Source organism: Cebus imitator, unplaced genomic scaffold (assembly GCF_001604975.1).
Source record: "Cebus imitator isolate Cc_AM_T3 unplaced genomic scaffold, Cebus_imitator-1.0 Scaffold66, whole genome shotgun sequence".
NCBI classification, from domain to species: Eukaryota; Metazoa; Chordata; class Mammalia; order Primates; family Cebidae; genus Cebus; species Cebus imitator.
Genome location: NW_016107381.1, coordinates 3,123,105 through 3,143,972, shown reverse-complemented (window position 1 = coordinate 3,143,972; position 20,868 = coordinate 3,123,105). Strand labels below are relative to the sequence as shown.

Here is a 20,868-nt window from a genome sequence, read left to right as displayed (position 1 = left end):
TAGACAGACTGCTAGCCAGATTAATAAAAAAGAAAAGAGAGAAGAATCAAATAGATGCAATAAAAAATAAAGGGGATATCACCACAGATTCCACTGAAATACAAACCACCATCAGAGATTACTACAAACAAACCTATGCATGTAAACCAGTAAATCTGGAAGAAATGGATAAATTCCTGGACACTTGCCTCCTCCCAAGCCTAAACCAGGAAGAAGTCGAAACCCTGAATAGACCAATAATAAGGGCTGAAGTTGAAGCAGCAATTAATAGCCTACCAACCAAAAAAAGCCCAGGTCCAGATGGGTTCACAGCCGCATTCTTCCAGACATATGAAGAGGAGCTGGTACCACTCCTTCTGAAACTATTCCAAACAATACAAAAAGAGGGAATCCTTCCCAAATCATTTTATGAGACCAACATCATCCTGATTCCAAAACCCGGCAGAGACTCAACAAGAAAAGAAAACTTCAGGCCAATATCCACGGTGAGCATAGTTGCGAAAATCTTCAATAAAATACTGGCAAACCTATTGCAACAGCACATCAAAAAGCTTATCTGTCACGATCAAGTAGGCTTCATCCATGGGATGCAAGGCTGATTCAACATACACAAGTCTATAAACGTAATTCACCACATAAACAGAACCAAAGACAAAAACCACATGATTATCTCAATAGATGCAGAGAAGGCCTTCAACAAAATTCAGCCCTTTATGCTAAAAACTCTCAATAAACAAGGTATTGACAGAACGTATCTCAAAATAATAAAAACTATTTATGACAAACCCACAACCAATATCATACTGAATGGGCAAAAACTGGAAGCATTCCCTTTGAAATCTGGCACTAGACAAGGATGTCCTCTCTCACCACTCCTATTCAATAAAGTATTGGAAGTTCTAGCCAGAGCAATCAGGCAAGAAAAAGAAATAAAGGGTATTCAATTAGGAAAGGAGGGAGTCAAATTGTCTGTATTTGCAGACAACATGATTGTATATTTAGAAGACCCCAGCGTCTCAGCCCAAAATCTCCTGAAACGATAAGCAACTTCAGCAAAGTCTCAGGTGGTGGCCTTTTGGATGGTTTGCATGGAGTTGCTGCTGTCCAGGGCGTGACTAAGATTGAAGTCCTCGCCATGTTCCAGCAGGTGGCGGTAGGTGGTAATCTCAGCCTCCAGCTTGACCTTGATGTTCAGCAGGGCCTCCTACTCCTCAGCCTGGCACTGCCCTCTGCCCGGGTCTGTGCCAGCTCTTACTCCAGGTGCAGCAGAATCCCGTTGAGATACTCTATCTGCAGGGCAAAGCAGGCCTCCACCTCCCTCAGGCTGTTCTCCAAGCTGGTCTTCAGATTTCTCATGAAGTCCAGGTCGATCTGTAAGGATTGGACTGGATATCCCAACTCTGTGAGCGTCATCTCAGCAGCTACAACCTCGGAAGACTGCGAGGTCACCACTGTGGTGCTCTCCTCACTCTGCTGAGATCATTACTTGTCCAGCTCCTATCAGTTCTTCCAAACCAGCTCGTCATATTGGGCCCAGACGTCTGCCATGATCTTGGCGAGGTCCTGAGATTTGGGGGCATCTACCTCCACAGTCAATCCAGAGCTGGCAATCTGGGCTTGTAGGCCTTTTACTTCCTCTTCATGATTTTTCATGAAGAGCAGCTCCTCCTTGAGAGTCTCAATCTCTCTCTCCAAATGCAGCTGAGTGACACTGGTGTCATCCATGACCTTGTGGATCCCATAGATGTTGTTCTCCACAGACTGGTGCATGGCCAGCTCTGTCTCATACTTGACTCTAAAGTCATCAGCAGCAAGACAGGCATTGTCAATCTGCAGGACGATGTGAGCATTGTCCACAGTATTTGCGAAGATCTGCGCCCTCAGGTCCTCGATGGTCTTGAAGTAATGGCTCCAGTGTCTGACCTGGGGTCCCTTCTTCTCCAGGTGCTCCCGGATTTTGCTCTCTACCTGCTGGTTCTTGGTCTCCAGGCTCCCCACTCTGTCGAGGTAGGAGGCCAGGTGGTTGCTCAGGCTTTGCATGGTCTCCTTCGTGTTCTGGATGTCCCCCATTCCTGCCAGACCCCCTGGCCATCCCCACAGCCAGGCCCCTGGACCCCATGCCGCCCTGGAATCTGGTGAAACAGGACATGGAGATCCGGGAACCAGAGCCCCAGTGACTGCATAGACACTGGCTGCACTGCTGACCAGCCTGGCACCATCACTGGACACCTGGACAGAGCCCAGAGACTGGCAGTTTGTGGTGAAGGTGGGGTGAGTGGTGAATCTCATGCTGTCCAGGGAGGAGAGCAAGAGGAGAGGACTCAGGCTTTGCCCTTATTTTATTTTTTGTAGAGACAGGGTCTCCCTACGTTGCCCAGGCTGGTCTTGAACTCCTGGGCTGAAGTGATCCTCCTGCCTCGGCCTCCCAAAGTGCTGAGGTTGCAGGTGTGAGTTGCCAGACCCCTCCCCTGCATGTTCTTGTGACCAGTAGCTGTTTACCTCTTCTCAGCCTTCAGCTACTGTCTCCACCTCTTTTTACGCCTTTAGCTTTAACTCCTGCCACCAAGCACATAAGTCCCCAGATTTTGGGGTCTGTGAGCGAATCTGAATGGCTCAGAGAGTCACCCTTGTCCCAGTTAGACCCAACTTTTGCCCAGCACCACCTCATGTGTTGGCGATCAATATATAGATTGGCTGTCCTTAGATGACAGACCAATTCCCTATGACTAGGGAGATGGGAGTCAAAAGGCACCATGGGTCAGCATAGGAGAAGAACCCCCAGAAAGGAGGCTGAGGCATAGCAGGCAACTGGCACTGTGCCCACCCAGGTCCACCAGCCATCCAGAATTGGATTCTTTAATATTTAATATTTATTAATAGGTAGAAAATACAGAGTTGATTGTTTGTAACTCACACAGAATCCCAAAAATTAAATAAAGGGAAAAGAGACATGGGAGGCAAAAAGCAATTTCCTCAAAAAATTCAATTTGTTTTGTTCTCTGTGTCTGATTTCCTTTGGGTTGGCCCTGCTTTCCTTAAGATCTCCAAAGCCCCAGACTCGGTTTGCGTCTGGAACCAAGGCAAGACAGGAGCCATTTCTCCAGCCCAGGCCCATGCCCAAGCCCTGCCAATAACAGAGAAGCTGGCCCAACAGTGGGGTCTCCCCAGGATACATTAACCACCACCCTCAGTGTGAAAGATGATCAGCCGTGAGCTTAATTCCTCATAAAATATCACTTAGGCCAGAGCAGGTTAGCTAAATATGTGGTCCTAAGAATTAAACAGAGCTTAACTTTTAGTTCCAACCAAGAGGGGAAAGGCAGGGATGCAGGGGTATAATTTTGCAGGGGCCTTCAGGGCTGCTCCTGGGCTTGCTGCTAAGTCACTTGAGGGCAACATCATTACAATGACAGGGTTAAAGTTTTCTCATCTCCCTCTGGTCCATCCCTCCCGCAGCTAACCATGCACGTACGTTCCTTCAGTGCAGGTGGACATCAGTGGAAATCTAAAGGTTCTCTTCCTCCTTCCCTACAGATAAAACCCAGCCTCCAATCTCTATAGACTTTAGTGAAAGATGCCAGGAATGTAAAGTATGGTGAACATGCATTGTCAGAGGTCAAACATCAATGTATGTATGGCATTGGGAAAGCACATTTTAATTTCATCACTAAAGGAAATACGATATTCACTACTTTCCCACATATGACCTCTGATCTAGCTATGCTGGTTTCCTCAACATTCTTTGAACACAGCTGACACCACTCCCACTCAGGACTTCTGAACTGACTGTTTCCTCTGCTTGGAATGCTTTTTTCCTAGGTAACTCTGTGGCATGCTCCCTTCCTTCCTTTGGGTCTTTATACAAATGCCACCTTTTCTGTGAAGCTCTCTCTGGTTGCTCCATCCAAAGCCACAGCCAGTCCAAATTGCTGCTCTTCTGCCTTGCTCTGCTTTTTCCTATTAGCCTTGATTACTATTTACATTTGATATGTTTTACTATTTAACTTATTTGATCTATTTCCCCTTATATAATGTAAGCTTCATGAAGTCAGGGATTTTTTTCTTTATTTTTTTTTAACATTTAAGTTCAGAGGTACAAGTACAGGTTTGTTATATAAGTAAACTTATGTCATGAGGTTTGTACAGATTATTTCATCACTCAGGTATTAAGCCTAGTACCCAGTAGTTGTTTCTCTTGATCCTCTCCCTCCTCCCACCCGCTACCTCTAAAAGGCCCCAGTGTGTGTTGTTACCTCCATGTGTCCATGTGTTATCATTTAGCTTCTACTTATAAGTGAGAATATATGGTATTTGGTTTTCTGTTCCTGTGTTAGTTTGCTGAGAATAATGGCTTCCCGCTCCATTCATGTCTCTGCAAAGGACATGAGCTCATTCTTTTTTATGGCTGCATAGTAGTCCATGGTGTATATGTATCATATTTCTTTTATTTTTCTTTAGTCTATCATTCATGGGTATTTAGGTTGATTCCATGTCTTTAATATTGTGAATAGTGCTGCAATGAACATATGCATACATGTGCCTTTATAATAGAATAATTTATATTCCTTTGGGTATATACCCACTAATAGGATTGATGGGTTGAATGGTAGTTCTGCTTTTAGCTCTTTGAGGAATCGCCACACTGTCTTCCACAATAGCTGAACTAATTTACACTCCCACCAACACTGTATAAGCATTCCTTTTCCCCCACAACCTCGCCAGCATGTTATTTTTTGACATTTTAATAGCTATTCTGACTGGTGTGAGGTGGTATCTCATTGTGGTTATGATTTGCATTTCTCTAATGATCATTGATGCTGAGCTTTTATTCACATGCTTGTTGGCTACATGTATGAAGTCAGAGATCTGCATCTATTTCATTCACTGCCTCATTTCCAGCAATTAGAACAGTGTGTGACCTATAATAGATGCTCAATAAACATTTGTTGCATTAGTGAATGTGTCAGAATGAGCGCATATTTGGGATTAGATATGGGTTCAGATGTGTCCGTAGCCAATTATGAACAGTAAGACCAGGTACATGACTTCACCTCTCAGTCTCATAGTCTCAATTTTCTTACCTGAAAGTTGGGTCTGACATCTATTTCATAAGGTCCTGGGAAATGTCAACAAGGTAATGCATATAAAGGTTTGAACACATTGTCTGGCTAGGAAATAAGTACCCGACAAGTTATTTTACTATTGCAAGAAGAGTAAATGGTTGCTACTTCCGAGGTGCCTGAGAACATTTTAACAGAAACACAAAGAAAAATAAAAAACATCCAAATCTGCCTGGATTGGGAACGGGGGCAAATGTATCTCATGCACAAGGAGAACTTGATATGTAAACATCTGTGGATGTGTGTGTGCGTGCACACGTGCACATGTCAGGCACCTCCCATTCATACAGAAGTCAGACTTCATGGTTTTTCATTCCCATGGCAGTTTTTCCAAGTTTTATATTTGTATTTCTGTACGTCCACAAGTGTTGTGAACACTACACACTTGCACAAGCATGCACATGCATGAATACACATGCACACACACGTGTGCATACATGAGCACATGTGCACACATGTTCCTCGACCCCAACCTCTACCCCTAGGGTGATGCTCTCTGGTAGGACAGCTACTTCATTATTCCTGGCTTGCAGGATTTATGCCCCTACAGCCATGTTACACTGGAGTTCCTTGCTAGACACTGCACCTGCTCCAAGCATGGCCCTCTGTTCCTCTTCCCCAACACTCTTGCTGGCTCAGACTGCACCTTCTAAATCCTTTTATGAAAAGACTCCTCCCTTCAGACCCAGAAACCTCTAGTTGTCTGACTGCAAAGGAGAGTGAGGGCACTGGGTAAACAAATACCACTCCCGGCCCCAGGTGTCTCTGAGAGAAGCCACAACACTGAGACAGAGTTTAAAATGGAAATGGCCTTCTGGAAGACTTTCCTATGTGGCAAGGCATGCTGAGGTCTAGACCAGGAGGCAGCTTCCAGGGTAGAACCAGCACCTGCTGAAAACAGTGTAGTTAGGTAGCTCCCAGCTACTCCATACTATCCCATCTGCCCTCCCTGCCATGGTGAAAGTAGAGTCCTGGTAAGAGCACCAACTTTAGAATCAGGTGGTTTGCAGATTAGAATCCCAGCTCCAATACTTGATAGCTATAAGAAGTTCAGCTAATTTCTTATTCTCTCTGAACCATAGTTTCATCATCTGTTGAATTATCTGAACTCCTTAGAATTGCTAGAAGGATTTAAGGCAGACTCGCCATGTATTGCTGCTCAGGTTGTGCCCTGCTCAGTTCCAGGTAGCCATCATTGATATGGGCTACAAAATCAATGACAGCCCTTGGATTGCGCAGGACCCAACCTGTACCAACTTATGTGATAATACAGGTATGAAATAACACGTTAAAAGCACCTGGCACAAGGCCTGGCACCTAGTAGGTGCTAAATAAATGGTGGTCAAAAAATAGTTTTATTAATCATGACTTTAATTCACAGAAGGGCACCTATTGGCTTGGTGTGGTGACTCATGCATGTGATCCCAGCATTTTGGGAGGCTGAGGCAAGTGATCACTTGAAGCCAGGAGTTTGAGACCAGCCTGGCCAAAGTGGCAAAACCCCATATCTACTAAAGATACTATATATATACACATATATATGTGTATATATATGTGTGTATATACGTATTTATATATATATATACACACATATATATGTGTATATATACACAAGTATATATGTGTATATATACACATATATATTATGTATATTACATATATACATATATAATATATATGTATATATACATACATATATTTATATGTATGCATGTGTGTATATATACATATATATACATGTGTGTGTATATATACACACACACACACACACACACATATATAGGCATGGTGGCGCACGCCTATAATCCTAGCTACTCAGGAGGCTGAGGCATGAGACTCACTTGAACGCAGGAAGTGGAGCTTGCAGTGAGCTGAGATTGCGCCACTGCACTGCATCATGGGCACTGGGCAACACAGCAAGATTCTGTATCAAAAAAAAAAAAAAAAAAAGAAGGGCACCCATGTAGCCTTCACTGCCTGCTGACATAATGGCTGAGGGTAGGCAGTTGTAGCCATGGTAATATATAAAGCAACTTCAGTGGTTGTTGGATATGATGTCCTTGGTACATCCATTTTTGTTATTCTTTAGATACCAGACTTCAAGAGGTTGCTCATGGCTTTTGCCCACTGGAAATTTTCTTGGTGAACAATCAGATATCCCGCAGTGCTAGGATGTGTGTGCTCTTGGAATCGTTTGATCTTAATGAGGTGGGATTTCCTTTAAGTGGAATATAATTGCTCTTCCCCATTAAAATATTTTCTTTTAAATCAAAATACTATGTACAATGTCCTTTTAAACACTGCTGACCTTTAAAAAGGAGAATCTAGATGCTTAGACCTCCAAACTCAATCCTTATGGTGTGGTAACTACCCCTTCTATACCCAGGCAGAAATGGGAGATTTACTTTCTGGTGAGGTCAACTTATAGACAAGGGATATACCCCAGAGAGGTAGCAAATGCCTATTACACACAGGATTTACATTCTGCAAAGTTGGGCCCTCAACTGTGCTGCCCCTACCTGGGTCCCATAAAACTACAGCCAAACCTAACTCACCCCACCCCAGGCAGGAGGTTGGAGGGTTCCAATCAGCCCAGAAAATTGGCTTAAAATATGAATAAGGAGTCCCGAGTGAAACAGCCAGGTCCCACTCAGTCAACCTATAGTGAGATTCACCAGCTGCTAAGCCACACTAACAAGCAAAGAACTTTCAATCTGCAGTTTAGAGCCTCTCTCCTAAATGCCCATCAGATATTGAGGGACTGATTTTAACATGGAAGATAGAGACTAAAAATAACAATCAGAAAGAACAAAAGAAAGAGATGAGAGAAGGAAGGAAGAAAGGAGGGAGGGAGGGAGGAAAGACGAAAATAACTCTGACACAATTAATACAAAGCAGGGGAAAAATAATACTGGCCAACATAGTGAAACCCCGTCTCTACCAAAAATAAAAAAATTAAACAGGTGTGGTGGCACGCATCTGTAGTCCCAGCTATTTGGGAGGCTGAGGCAGGAGAATCGCTTGAGCCTGGGAGGCAGAGGTTGTAGTGAGCCAAGATCACCCCACTGCACTCCAGCCTGGGCAACAGAGTGAGACTTCATCTCAAAAAATATATATGTGATTAGTAGTCATGATGAGAGAAGATACTGCAACTATAAAATAAGAATGAAGCTTATAAAAAGAGAAGAACAAGAAAGAATTCATAGAAATAAAAAATGAGAGAGCAGAAATAAAAAGGCAACAGATGGATGAGAAGATACAGTTGAGGACATTCCCCAGAAACTCTACATTACAACAGAAATGGAAAATGAGAGAAAGTGAGAAGATCTGTCTAGAGATCCAAAGTCTAAATAACTAAAAGAGACAATAGAGGAGGGGAAACAGCAAAGAAAGAAATAGAAGAACTTTAATGAATGGAGGAATGAATGAAGTTCCTGGATTAAGGAGCTCTTCACAGAGCCTAGCATAATGAAGGAATTCTCAAATCAAAGTCTATCATTCCAAAACTTTAGGTCACCAGAAATTAATAAAAGCTCTCAGGGAGAAATAGAGATCAAAATATCATCAAATTAGAATATGACAGAACAGTGCTTTTAAAATTCAGAAGGAAAATTATTTCTAACTTTGAATTCTTTAGCCTGCCAAACTATCAGTCAGAAATGAATATAGAATCAAGACATTTTTAGAAAATGCATGGTCTTAAAAAAATCACCTCCCATATGCCTTTTGAAAAGAGTTACTGAAGGATGTGCTCCATCAAAATGAAGGAGTAAGCTGAGGAAAAGGAGTGGAATCAACAGGTAATCCGGCAAAGGAGAGAAGAGACAAAGAATTTTCAGGAGGATGAAAAAGAGAAGGCCAGGAAAACAGTTGTACAGCAATTCAAGAGAAAAGCTAATCCAGAGTAGAGCAGAAGAAGATAGACATCCAGGCAAGTGTCTCTGGGGATAAAAATAAAAGTAGTAGATTATCTGACATGTTTTGCTATATAAAGAGGCATTCTATAGCTGTACAAATATTTCACCAGAAATTTGACAAACCCCAAACTTTTTTAATAAAGCAATTAAATACAAGAAAAATAAAATGTTCTATAATTACCTCATAAAAGGACTGTTAAAATTTTCTCTCCATAGTATCTCTTGAAAAATTATTTCACTTTTCAGACAACTGTTATCTTTTATTTTTGTTTTGGGGATAACAAATTTTTACCCAGAAGCACACATATAATTATATGTGCTATAAGACATGATAATTTGACGTTATCATTTTAGGCAATGACATATCTACCAATTAATTCAACATTTCTAGCCACAGACTAGCATACTGGGCACACTTGAGTTACTTGCCATGTGTGGATGAGCCCCAAATGCTTTGTTATGCAAGGAATGCCAAATAAGAAAGACCTTTTAAACATTTAGTCTTGTGTGCATGCATACTGCTTCCAAGTTTTGAGGTACTCTCATATTTAGTTTTTGTTTAAACCTAAAGGTCTAGTTCCATACTCTGTTTTTAAGTGCAGCTTGAGCAAATAATAACCATGACCCCAAAAATTTGATGAATACAATGGTGCAACAAGAACATACCTTCCAGAGAATGACTCCCTCTTCCATCACACACTTAAGTCTACTCCTCTTCCTTTGGTGAATAAAATAAGTCTTTATTATATCAACTCATTGTGTAGTATTTATTTAAGCTTGTTTTTACTGTTCAATTGCTATTTTTTCCTATCTGTGAAAGTTGGGCATCTTGGGTTGGGATGCATTAATATTTTCCCCTGTTAATATTCATGAGTTTTTTTTGTTTTGTTTTGTTTTTCATTTAACAGATCTTCACTTAGTGGAAGGGTTTTCAGGGTCAAATTAAAGTCCTTAAGAGAAATATGTTTCAGAAAAGGAAATGTAATTACACGACTTGGATCAGCAGTGAATAATACATGGTCCAAGTCATAAAAACAACAAATATGAATTGAATAAAAATATGAATTGGGCCAGGCACAGTATGAAAGGAGTGACTTAAGCTATGTCAGGCAAATGAATAAAGAATTGTATTCAAAGGGTGCTCTAACATAATTGTCTTTGTACTCCTTATTAGGAAGTCAATATGTAATATGTAAATTTGAAATATCAAGAATAGCAATATAAACATGTTATTTAGAAAAATGGAAGTAAATACTAAAAAAAATCCAGAGCATTGAATGTGCTTGCCTCTGGAAATGAGCACTGGGGTGAAGAGAGAGGCAGAATACTGCTTTTCATTATGTTTTATAGGACTGTTTGACTTTCTAAAGTAATAACTAATAAAAATTAAAATTACATTTAAAAAAGCAATAAGTATTCATTGGAGAAAACTTGAAAAATACAAAAAAATGGAAAGAGAATAAAATAAAAGTCATTTATAACATATCTCTACCCAGGAAAGCTGCTGAAGAAACAATTGCAGGTTTTGAGTTTTTCTACTATACATACATACATCCACATTTTTTAAATAAAAGTGGGATAGTATTGTAAATATTGTTTTGAAACCTGCATTTTTTTCTTATGGTAATTATGGCAAATTTTCCTATATTAATATTCATTGACTACATCATTTTAATGGCTATATATTCCCCATTATGTAAATATACTATAATTTATTTAATTCAATCTAACATTAACATTAATTATTCAACCAGCATAATTCTTCCAGCAAACAAATGCAACGTTTAATTCTTTTGAAAAGATCGCGGAAAGGAATTTTCTCTACCCTTTGTTCAGTTGTTGTCAATAGTTTGTATTTTGCTTTACTAGCAAAGCTGAGATGCTTGACTTGCTCTGAGATTTTCCTCTGACAATTCACACCCTTTTTAAAATTCTCTCTTCCTTTAAAATTGTAAAAGGAATGTGTATGTGGCAAATAGATGCTCTTGCCTGATAGGGACCATTTTTCTCATCTTTAGGGAATAGCACCTCGATTTTTCTTCCTGGAATCCCTTCTCCCTGTCAGGCAATGCTTGTGGTTTGGGTGAAACTGACTCCACCTCTGGTCCAGGGCAACCATGTGATCTCATCTGATCCCTCAGCCTAGTTCATCTTTCCAGGCTCCGTGAACAGTTCAGAGATGGATATATAGTCAGAAAGGATTCAACAGAGTCAACACCACGGCTTTCAGTGGAAACTTTAGGGAAGGAATTTTCTCTTTCTTTTCATTGGGATGGCTGAGCAGACAAAAGTTTCAGTGTGAGGTGGCTGGTGGCCATTTGCCACTGCAAAGGGAAAGCCTTCCTGAGGATTCAGCCAAAGTGTAATAAAGATGACCAAGAGATTTTAAAAGGCAGAATCATGATGACACCTTTTGAGCACCTGAATCCAGCACTCCTGGTCAGTTACATGAACTAATACATTTATTTTTTCCTTAATCTCTTTTGAGTTGGGGTGCTGTCATCTGCAAGTGAGTATATATGTTAATAATATACAGTCACAGTCAAATAACTCAAACAGTACTGGTAAAAAGTTAAAATTAAAACTTCCTCTTTTCTTCCCCAAATTCTCAGTCCAAACTCCCCAGAGACAATTAGTTCTCACAGTTTCTTAACTATGCTTCTGAAATATGTCTGTGCATTTACAAATACCAATTTCTAATTTTTGAAATATAAACAGGATTATACTATCTATAGCATCCTGTAACTTGTGTTTTCTACCTAACCATGAGGAAAGAAGATATCTTGCCTTGTCCAAATCTATATATTTACTTCATTTTCACTAAGACGTTTGTTTTTTTTTCTTGAGATGAAGTCTCACTCTGTTGCCCACGCTGGAATGCACTGGCATGATCTCAGCTCACTGCAACTTCCACCTCCTGGGTTCAAGTGATTCTTCTGCCTCAGCTTCCCAAGTGGCTGGGATTACAGGTACACGCCACCATGCCTTTTTAATAGAGACAGAATTTTACCATTTTGGCCAGGCTGGTCTTGAACTCCCGACCTCAAGTGATCTGCCTGCCTTAGCCTCCCAAAGTGCTGGGATTACAGGCGGGAGCCACTGTGTCCCGCCATTTTTCCTAAGACATTTACTTACATTTTTTTTATTTTGCAAAGGAGTGTTAGTGTATTGAACAGACATCCTGTGTTCTAACCAGTCCTGTACTGATGGCCGTTTAGGTTTACTCAGTTTTTCATCATTAAAAACAGGTTGTGATAAGTGTCATTCTTTTATCGTTTTGTGCAGCAAATCCACAAAGCCAGAGAAGTTTGTGCTTCTGGCACCTCCAAGCCCAGGCCCTTTCCAGGGAGCTTACATTTGGGTCAAGATCCAAAGTTGCAGGACCCTAGGTCATGTATCAGTAAAAACGTGTCTGAGGACAATAGGTACAGAATTACATGGAAGTCAAAGAGACCTGGTTTGAAATGTACGAGGAGCTATTCTGGGGAAAGTTCTAATTGTCAGAGGCATGAAAAGGGCTTTGATTCTCACAAAAGTCTACTAGAAACAACAATTCAGCACACACAACAAAGAATGTACCATATGTTTTTTTCTTTTTTGACAAGAATAAGGGAGAATAAAATTTATGAAGATTTCTGTCTTTGTAGGGTCAAATCTGCAGCAATACCACAAGCAGCAAGTGTATGTCTATACAAAGTGGCATGTTTTCTCATCACGACTATCAATAATAAAGAACAAATTTCAATTTACTGTGTCACAGGAAAGACTGAACTATCTTCCTATTCTCTTTAAGAAAAGTGATATTTCAAAATTGTTGTCATATGAATCAGAAGCAATCAAAGAGTATGCAGCCAAAAAATACAGGAGAAAAGGCATTGTAAAAGCACATGAGGCAGTAAAGTAATAAAAATATTATGTTATTTTTCTGAATTTTGTGATCATGGTATTTGATAGCTTTTTAAAATGCCTGACTTCTGTAGTTTATTTTCTCTTTGCAAATAAATATTCATTGTGTGCCTAACTTGTATGTGTAATTTTGTGTATTTTTCAGAGGCTCTCTAAAATTGTGTGAAACTCAGGCTTTGCAAAAGTTGCTTCTGCACTTGCACAGAGGCTGAACACACACGATCTGCAGCCAGACCTCCCAGCTTCAGATCTCAGCGGGGCCATCTGCCAGCTTTATGGTGCTGGGCAGTTTACTTTGCCTTTCTGTGCCTCAGTTTTCTCATCTATGAAGTGGGGGATAATAACCTCAGAAGGTTTTTTGTGAGGATTAAATGAGTTAATATGTATAAATAACCCAGAAGCTGGCCATCAGTAATCAATAATAACTTGTTTCTTTTTTTTTTTTTTTTTTTTTTTTTTTGAGATGGAGTCTCACTCTGTTGCCCAGGCTGGAGTACAGTGGCACGATCTCGGTTTACTGCAACCTCTACCTCCCAGTTTCAAGCGATTCTCCTGCCTCAGCCTCCTGAGTATCTGGGATCACAGGCGCCCACCCTCCTGCCCGGCTAATTTTTGTATTTTTAGTAGAGGCAGGGTTTCACCATGTTGGCCAGCTTGGTCTTGGACTCCTGACCTTGGGTGATCTGCCCACCTTGGCCTCCCAAAGTGCTGGGATTGCAGGCATGAGCTACCACACCCGGCCACAACTATATTTATTTCTAATGCATGAGTACAGGTATTTGAGCAGTATGTTTCCTAGAAGTATAACCTCTGGTACAAGGGTACATGTTTGATGAATTTTAATAGAGAATGCCAAATATCCTTCAGAAAGCTGGGCCAACTTACCCCTCTTCCCCCACTGTATACATAGTGACATATATCAGAACCGTGGAGTTAGGAAGTCCATCCTGGGTGAGTCTAAGGCTTGGGTTCTTATTTCATTCCAGACTAGCCCAGTTCCCTGAACATGTCCAGGTCAAGTTGGTTTGGTGGCTACTGGGAATTGCAGGCCCTGCCCCCAACTGACACTCCTGTGAATTTTGGCAGCACCTTACATTTACAACATTACCTTTTATTGAGCACAGTGGCCCTGTAGGTTAGGCAGGGCAGGACAGTGATTAATAATTTATGGAAGACAAAATTATGTCTCACATCAGCAAGAGACCTATGCAAGGTTACTACAGCTGGTAAGTATTAGTTGGGGCAAAATAAATTGTGGTTTTTGCCATCAAAAGTAATTTCCCATTACTTTTGATGGCAAAAACTGCAATTACTTTTACCCCAACCTAACAGAAGCAAGAGAAGCAAGAACCCAGGGCTTCTGAAAACCTAGTGTGTTTCCTTGTGGTACCTCGCTGCCTCTCAAAAATCCTTCTATTAAAATGAAATATACTCTTTAAAATGACACGTATTCACAATGAAATATACCCTTTTCTCCAAGTTAGCAGTGAAAAGCAGGCATTAAGGCTATATGATTTACTAAAAAGGCACCTCTTAGAAAAATAAATTTAATTGAGGTCTCAATTCAAATGAAATTCACTCTGTTTTAAACTTTCAATTATAGTAAGATGAAGCTGCAGAGAATGTGCTTTCCATCCTAATTTGAGACTTCAGATGGCAGCTCCTTTTGTACTTCTATCTTTAAAAAACTGCCTCCCCCCAACCCCCAATCTTGTTATCTTCTCTTTGACTTGCCAAACAAATGTAGTCCAAAAAATAGAACTGATTAAATGCCTAAGGGAAGGAAGTGAAGATGTTAAAATTGGTGGAGTCTGCTCCCACATGTTCAGGCTAATTTAACTTTGCTCACATGACAAATTAGAAAGGAAGAGGAAAATTTGCATACAAGGACAATTAAGAATAAACTAAAGGTATCCTTTGTCCTAAATTAGGACAGGATCTCATAATTTGTTTTTCCACCGAAAGAGTAGTTTCTGGCAAGCAGGGACTACTGGGTGGATTGTTTTCTTCTCTGATGTCACGAGCAAGTGGGAGCTTCATCACAAAGTGAGGCTCAGCCCACAGTGCGCTGTGCCCCAGGCCTCCTCTTCAGCAAGCCAGACTAACAACCATGGTAGTGTTTCCATGCTTATGTAAAATGTGAACATGCCTAGGGTCTGTGAAAGTGCATCCAGGTCTGGTGGTAGATAGGCAACAGGTAGACAGATGATTGACGGACAGATTCATATATAGATTCATCCATAGATAGACAGCAGGGGGATTTGTTTCATATAACATGGTGAGTCTAGCCTGCCTACCCTGGTAATTTCCACACACTATGTCTGTCCTCAAAGCTCTATGAATACTCAAAAGACCCACTCTGTAAGTATAATAATGGGGATAAATTTTTCATATGCAGGACATAGTATTCAGTCGCCACTTTGTTATTCCAGCTGCCATAGGAAGTTTCTCTCTCTCCTTAGCAAATAAAAGATGCAGGCACACAGCAATGCCCAGCTATTGACAGTCTTGAATTATCCAGATTTACCTCTTAAGATGAGCTTTACAGCTGGGTGTGGTGGCTCATACCTGTAAGCCCAGCACTTGGGGAGACTGAGGCAGGTAGATCATGAAGTCAAGAGATTAAGACCATCTGGCTAACACGACGAATCCCCGTCTCTACTAAAAATACAACAACAACAACAACAACAAAATTAGCCGGACCTGGTGGCACATGTCTGTAGTCCCAGCTACTCAGAAGGCTGAGGCAGGAGAATCGCTTGAACCTGGGAGGCAGAGGTTGCAAACACACACACACACACACACACACACACACACACACACACAGCTTTACAAGAGCTCAAAGGCCAACTAACCCCAAATCCCAATAGGAGCTGTGGGAAGCTCCTCACCGGTGGAAGGAAAGGTATAGAGTGGGCTCTGAAGTTTTGAGCATCTGGTTGTGGTATCAGTGATTGAATTTTTTATTTGCTTGCTTACTTTCTTAATAAGTAACAGAACTGAGCTCTGGTTAATTTAATAAAAACAAAATGCAAGAATTTATCAAAAGGCTATATGATTGCATGGCAAATTCTAGGAAAGGCTAAGCCAACAGTAGGCGCCCCAGTAGCTCTGAGAGTCTGAGTCAATTACAGCAAAGAACTACCTTCGAGAAAAGTCTGTTCAAATGATTTTCCTACCAGGTTGCTCTACTTGATTCTATTACTGGGTGAGAGCATCTGATTAGCTCAATGTTAAGCCAAAGCAGGGGATATGTGACACAGGGAGACAGCCTGTATCCCTGATTCATGCTACTGGGTGAGGACATCTGGTTAGCCGAGACGGAACCGTGTATAGAGTGGCAAAGGAGTGATTCCCCAAAGACCAGCTGCCATCATATATATATGCGCGCGCGCGCGCACACACACACACACACACACACACACACACACACACACACATATATTTAAAAGGCCAAAGGGATGTGGGCAAGCAAAAGCAACGATATCCATCACACTCTCACTTGGAGTTGGGCCCTTCCAAAGGTTTCCAGCCCCAAACATGAAATACCCCGTACTCTATTTCAGGAAACTAAAGATTGTACTCAGGAACAAAATTTCCCCATCTTCATCTGGCATATCAAGAACAAGCTCACATAAACCTTCAAAAGAGATAAGAGGTCCTGGGTATAGACAAGTGAACATTCAAACACAAAGCAGGGTAGCAAGAGCTATGATAGGGAGGGGCAGAGTCCCATGGGAACACACAGCAGGACACCTGGCTTGACCAGGACTCAGGAAGAGTCAAGGAGGAGTTGAGGGTAAGTGAGAAGCTGCCAATCTACAAAAAAGTGTCAGATGTCTGAAGGTAGGAAGAAGAGCAGGTGACACTCTGGAGGAGGTGAACATGGTCAGTCAGTCAGGAGCACACGGAGGTGGCAGTAGATTGAGCTATTGACTTTAGTTCTTCACAGCACGCCCCCTCCCCCACCCACCAACAGCCTCAACTTTGCTGTGGCCAGGATGAGAACAGCCTCTCTCCCAGTGATTTCAGCTTGGCCATGAGACGTGGCAGGTGTGTCTCTATGTCAATCCTAAGGGGCACTTTCAGAGCTTAGATCTTAGGCATTGGGAGTTCCATGTGGCTCTATGAGCTGCTGCCATGAGAAGAATGTGGCCCCAGCTAGTTTGATGCGCCAAGGAGGATGAGACACACATGGAGAAGGGCCACAGAAATGCAGCTAGAAGAGGAGCCAGACCCAGTCTAGGTTACCCAAACCCCAATCATGAAGGGCCTTGTATACCTGTTAAGTTGAACTTGACTCTAAGGGCAATGACCTCTATTGAGGTGTTTGGGAAGTGACACTACAGATGTGCTTTTTAAAAAGCTCACTGTGGGATGTGGTGGCTTATGCCTGCAATCCCAGCACTTTGAGAGGCTGAGGTGGGCAGACCACCTGAGGTCAGGAGTTCGAGACCAGCCTGGCCAACATGGAGAGATCCCATCTCTAAATTTAAAAAAAAAAAAAAAGCTCACTATGAATGGTCCCTTAGGGGGAAAGGGAAACAGATTCCCTGAAGTTTCCAACCTTACTTTGTCAATGTTTTTGGCTTATAAACATATCTAAAAATATAAGAGCATGCTTTTATTAATGAAAGAACTCAACATTGTATATTCACTATCAACTCATCTATATGCATAGAAAAAAGAGAACATATGTAAATAGAAAAAACATATGCCTAAAGTTCACAGTTATTATCTCTGGATAAGATTATGGTTGATTATCATTTTCTTCTCTATAATTGTATGATTTCCTACAATGTCACATGTCTTTTAATTATTATAAAATATGCTGAGTGCAGTGGCACGTGCCTGTAATCCTAGCACTTAAAAGTTAAATCTTACATAACTGGGATACACTCTATTTATTTGATAATGATGAATTATCTCTTTCTAAAATATTCAACTTTTCTAGTATTAAGAAATGTTGTATCTAGGCCAGAAGGGATATTGGTCTATAATTCTTTTCTTGTAATATCCTTAGTATTAATTAGGGTTACACACACCTCATAAGTCAGAAAGTGTTCCCTTCTCCACTATTTTCTGAAAAAGTTTGTGTAATATTGGCATTCTTTTTTCTTTAAATGTTTAATAGAACTTATCAGTGAAGTCATGTGGCCCTGAATTTTTCCTGTGGCAAGGCTTTTAATTATAAATTTAATTTCCTTAACAGATATGGAGTTATTGATATTTTGTGCTTGATATTTTGTGAGTTTTGTAATTTCTGTCTTTTAAAGAATTTATCAGTTTTATCTAAATGTTGTAATTTATTGATATGAGACTGTTAGAAATAGTCTTTTGTCTTTTAACAACTATAGAAACCTGCAGTGGTCTCCCATCTTTCATTCTTGATATTTGTAATTTGTGATCTCTTCTTTTCTAGATCAGTGTAGCTGGAGGTCTATCAATTTTATTACTCCTTTCAAAGAATGAACTTTTGGTTTTGTTGATTTTCTAATCTACTTGTTATTTCACTGATTTACACTCTTTATTATTTCCTTGTGTGTACTAGAGGTATAATTTACTTTTCCTATTTTCTTAATATGAAGGCTTAGATCACTGATTTTAAGTCTTCTTTTTAAAATATCCCCCCCGTTCAAATAAGGCATAATTGATAAATAAAAACTGTGTATATTCATTGTGTACAATGTGATGCACTGATTCATGTACACATTGAGAAATGATTAAATCAAGATAATTAACAGCCGTCGTCTTATATACTTAGTGTTTTTGTAGTGAGAACATTTAAGATCTATTCATTTAGCAATTTTCAAGTATATAGTACCTGATTATAAACTATGGCTACCATTCTAGAATAAGATCTCCAGAACTTATTCATCCTGTCTCACTGAAATTTTGTACCTTTTGACCAACATTTTGGCCTTCCAAGCACCCCTCCTTCCAGCTCCTGGTAACCACCATTTCACTCTGCTATGAATTCATCTTTTTCAGATATCACAAAGAAGCGAGATAATGGAGTAGCTGTCTTTCTGTGTCTGGCTTATTTCACTTAGCATTATAGCCTCCAGATTTATCCATGTTGTCACAAATGACAGGAGTTTCTTTTTAAAAGCTGAATAGTATTCGATTGTGTATGCATATATACATAGACACCATATTTATTTTATCCATCAATAAACACTTTGGCTGTTTCCGTATCTTGGCTATTATGAATAATTCTTCAACGAGCATGGGTGCAGATATCTTTTTATGTCACTCCATATCTCTATTCCTTTAGATATATACCCAAAAGTGAGATTGCTGGATCATTTGGCAGTTCTATATTGAATGTTTTGGGAAACCTCCATACTGTTTTTCTTAATGGCTGTGCTAATTTACATTCCCCCCAATAGTATGCAAGAATTCCTTCCTCTCCACATCCCTGCAAATACTTGTTATCTTTTTTTTTTTTTTTTTGGAGCGGAGTCATGCTTTGTTGCCCAGGCTGGAGTGCAGTGGCATGATCTCAGCTCACTGCAACCTCCACCTCCTGGGTTCAAGTGATTCTCCTACCTCAGCCTCCCAAGTAGCTGGCATTACAGGCATCTGCCACCATGCCAGTCTAATTTTTCTATTTTTAATAGAGATGAGGTTTCACCATGTTGGCCAGGCTGGTCTTGAACTCCTGATCTCAGGTGATACACCCTCCCTGGCCTCCCAAAGTGCTGGGATTACAGGGGTGAGCCACCACACCCAGCCCTCTTTTATCTTTCTGATAACAGCCATTCTCACAGGTGTGAGGTGATAGCTCATTGCGGTTTTAATTTGCATTTCTCTGATGGTTAATGATGGTGAACATTTTTTCATGTACCTGTTGACCACTTGTATATCTTTTTTTGAAAAATATCTATTCAAGTCCTTTGCCCATTTTTTAATTTCATTATTTGTTTTCTTGTTATCGAGCTTTTTGAGTTCCTTTTGTACTTTGTGTATAAACCCCTTTATCAGCTGCATCGTTTGCAAAATGCTTCCTTGCATTCTACCAATTGTCTCTTTGCTTTGTCAATTGTTTCCCTTGACGTGGAGAAGCTTTTCAGTTTGATGTAATCTCATTTGTCCATTTTTGCTTTGGTTGCCTGTGCTTTTCAGGACATATCCAAAAAAAGGTTGCCTAGACCAATGTCAAGAAGCTTTTTCTGTTTTCTCCTAGGAGCTTTGCAATTTGGGGTCTTATGCTTAACTCTTTAATCCATTTGTTTTAATTTTTGTCTATGGTGTAAGATAAGCATTCAATTTCATGCCTCTGTTTGTAGATGTCCAATTTCCCCAACATCATTTATTGAAGAGACTGTCATTTCTCCATTGTGTGTTCTTGGCACCTTTGTTGGAAATCAGTTAACCATAAATGCATGGATTTACTTCTGTAAGTCGCCTTCTTCTCTGATATAAACATTTAAGGCTATAAATTTTACTCTAAATGCTTTGTTAACTGAATCTCACAAATTTGGATATGCTATGGTTTTATCAGGACAAAAGACTTTAAAACTTTTCCTATTCATGGGTTATTTCAAATGTGGTTTAATTTCAAAATATTTGGATTTGCCAAACATTTTTTTTTCTTGATTTTTATTTTAATTCTGTTGCTATTAAAGAATATATTTTTGGTCGGCTGGGGTGGCTCACACCTGTAATCCCAGCACTTTGGGAGGCCAAGGCAGGTGGATCACAAGGTCAGGAGTTCAAGACCAGCCAGGCCAAGATGGTGAAACTCCATCTGTACTAAAAATACAAAACAAATTATCTGGATGTGGTGGTGGGCGCCTGTAATCCCAGCTACTGGAGGGGCTGAGGCAGAGAAGTGCTTGAACTCGGGAGGTGAAGGTTGCAGTGAGCCGACATCACACCACTGCACTCCAGCCTGAATGGCAAAGTGAAACTCCGTCTCA

The 20,868-nt window shown here is 40.5% G+C and overlaps 1 long non-coding RNA gene across 1 annotated transcript in view; it reads right to left on the bottom strand.

The window, feature by feature from the left end:
• Positions 1-20,868, bottom strand: part of LOC119471608 — a 192,577-nt gene that overhangs the window by 145,116 nt on the left and 26,593 nt on the right. The gene's annotated exons all lie outside the window — the stretch shown is intronic.